Source organism: Danio rerio, chromosome 6 (assembly GCF_052040795.2).
Source record: "Danio rerio strain M-AB ecotype USA chromosome 6, GRCz13ab, whole genome shotgun sequence".
Taxonomy (NCBI): domain Eukaryota; kingdom Metazoa; phylum Chordata; class Actinopteri; order Cypriniformes; family Danionidae; genus Danio; species Danio rerio.
Window position 1 is genome coordinate 57,365,001 of NC_141026.1, and position 2,500 is coordinate 57,367,500.

General features: G+C 34.3%; 4 protein-coding genes across 4 annotated transcripts in view; 2 read left to right on the forward strand and 2 right to left on the reverse strand.

Moving 5' to 3' along the window:
• The window catches only part of slc12a5a (solute carrier family 12 member 5a), a 2,560,186-nt gene that overhangs the window by 1,322,607 nt on the left and 1,235,079 nt on the right, over positions 1 to 2,500 (reverse strand). The gene's annotated exons all lie outside the window — the stretch shown is intronic.
• The window catches only part of nav1b (neuron navigator 1b), a 947,042-nt gene that overhangs the window by 563,211 nt on the left and 381,331 nt on the right, over positions 1 to 2,500 (forward strand). The gene's annotated exons all lie outside the window — the stretch shown is intronic.
• Positions 1 to 2,500, forward strand: part of LOC148679702 (uncharacterized) — a 378,972-nt gene that overhangs the window by 140,567 nt on the left and 235,905 nt on the right. The gene's annotated exons all lie outside the window — the stretch shown is intronic.
• The window catches only part of pcif1 (phosphorylated CTD interacting factor 1), a 28,935-nt gene continuing 26,592 nt past the window's right edge, over positions 158 to 2,500 (reverse strand). The window contains 1 exon segment of the mRNA NM_001423772.3: positions 158 to 2,500. This exon segment is cut by the window's right edge and continues 1,299 nt beyond it. The gene's annotated coding sequence lies outside the window, so the exon portion shown is untranslated.

The window sequence follows — 2,500 nt, forward strand, 5'->3', positions numbered from 1 at the left end:
AGGCATTTGCTACCACAGAACTGCCGCTCACTGGATATGTTCATTGCACAGTATTCCAGGTTACAGTAAACAAGGTTATCATAACTGTAAACAGTATCAAGCTTGTATTGCTGCATATTTCAGCAGAATATATGCAGTACAATAAAATGCCAGAGGATTCATGATTTCAATATTTTACTGAGAGCTTTTCTGATTCAGAGGAAAATCTTTATACCACTTCAGGTGATGGGAAATGCCACAACACTGATAATATACAGGTAGAAGAAACAAATCATATAAGCACGGACATATTTACATTCACTGAATCTTTGTCTTTATCAGAATAAGATCACAGGAGGGAGGGAGAGACATTCATGGCATTTTAGAGGACACAAACGCAATATAAATCAATCAACATGACTGATAAATGCAAATCGGTTAAAAGCCTAGTGTGGCAAAGCTTACAACTAATTCAACAATACAGATCTGTACAATTTATCATAGTTTTGTAATGAAAAATATCATGCAAAATAAAAACCCCCAAACAGTTTCGTAAGAAAACAAGGAACAAACAAAAACGAAACGAGAGAGAATTATAAAAATAAAGTTATGGATAAATGGATGTTTTTGCTGGTTACACTTTATGCATGTCTAATGCAATCGTACACGATTCTACTTAAAGATACAAGATAAATTCCTCCTCTTTTTAATAACACTTTGGTTTAGTTTAAAACAACTATTTTCATAAATCCTATCATTTTAAACAGTTATTCAGAACCCAAGAGTTAAATTAAAAAATAAAACGCTGAAAAAGACATCTTTTGTTTTAGCTTTTTCTTCGCGACAGCCGTGTAGGAAAACAACAAACTTCATATCCATGTTCTGTACAACATCTACAGTTTTGCTGGTGATCCACTCTGGGATTAGGAAATCCAACAAGTGCCCAATGCTCAAACCAAGAGTTGGATTTTTTTTTTAAATGGCAAACTGGGTTACATAACCACTGGAATGCTTTTAAACTCAATATAAAAGCCATTTCCTATGTTTGGCTGCGTAGTCCAGTGGATAAAAATCAACAAAGCAAACCTATGATTACATACAGATGGAAGTAATTGGGTTTAATGACAGTATATGAATTTCTACATGCGTATAAGCATGGCAAAAACAAACAAACTAAAGAACGAAAACAATTGTAGTGTTAATAATTGCAACAATTAAAGTCCAAATTCGATCTATTTTCCTTTTTTAAAATGTACATTCAAAACGCTGCCCAGTGACATTATTTAAACTCAATATTATGTAAACAAATTTCAATGATTACGATAAAAAAAGTCATCTTTTAAAGCACTTTTCACATACACGAAACGGTGAAATCAAGGCAATAGATTCTAATAAAACGGACGCCAATGTGGTTTCTAAAGCCACTCATTTGCTTCAAAATGTTTTCGTTCTCAATTGTAAAACACTTGAAACAAGGAGGTAGACTCACTGGAGAAAACAAAAACGAGCGGCGTTCGGCATATTTAGGAGATCTGTCCATAAAACATCACAACTAATGCTTTCATATCATAACTAATAAGAAATTGACGTTCATTTTTTCCACTTCTGCTAGATATCAATGCTACAGTTGATGTGACCCAGAATGCCACATTAGGACTAAAGGTTCACACAGGCTTGTACTGTACAGAAAAGAAGATGCAAAATCCTTAACATTTTTTTTTCTTAGATCTGCTATTGTCTTCTGTACAATATTTTAGGAAACAAAAGGACTGGGTTTCATTGCAGACGGATGACCGGGTGTAAAATAGATTATAAATATGTATTCTTCTGCTTGTTTACTGACCTTTTTGTTGGTACATATAGTATATATTTTGTCATGAAGAAATCAAACGTGACCTCAGAATTAAAAAAAAAAAAAAAAAAACACGAAATAACTAATGCTTCGAGAAGCGCTAATGCTAATGCATGTCATGATGAAGGCTGTTAAACATAGCTGCCTGATCGCTGATCATCTTCTGACATCTAAAAGAAGAATATACAAGCATCCGTGCATCAACTCTGACAGCGTCATTGTCCTGCCAGTGAGAAAAGCACAAAGTTAAAGAGCGAACGACACTGAAGCTTGTCATGTTTCGAATCAACCGAAATGATTATGCAAATTTAGGAAAATAATATTTTGTTGTTGATTTGCATTTGGGCAATGCAAAATAAAATCCATTACTGTTTAATTAAAACTACCTTCATTGCATTGTGTTCTTTAAAGGGGAAATGAAGCACTCAGTCATGTTTACCTTATTTTGTACATTGGATTCCACTTCAATCAAAATACATTAAACTCGATAAATGTGACCATTTAGCAGAAAAAGGCATGTTTTACTACAGTTTTTAGACCTAGGGAGCCGCCATCTTGAAATGTTGCTGTGTCTGACGTCACGGGGTTGGTTCCTTTCCATATGAAGGATTAAAAACCTGCAATAAGAAACACAGCGCCAATCTGGTTTGAACAGGAAAAGAGGCGAGA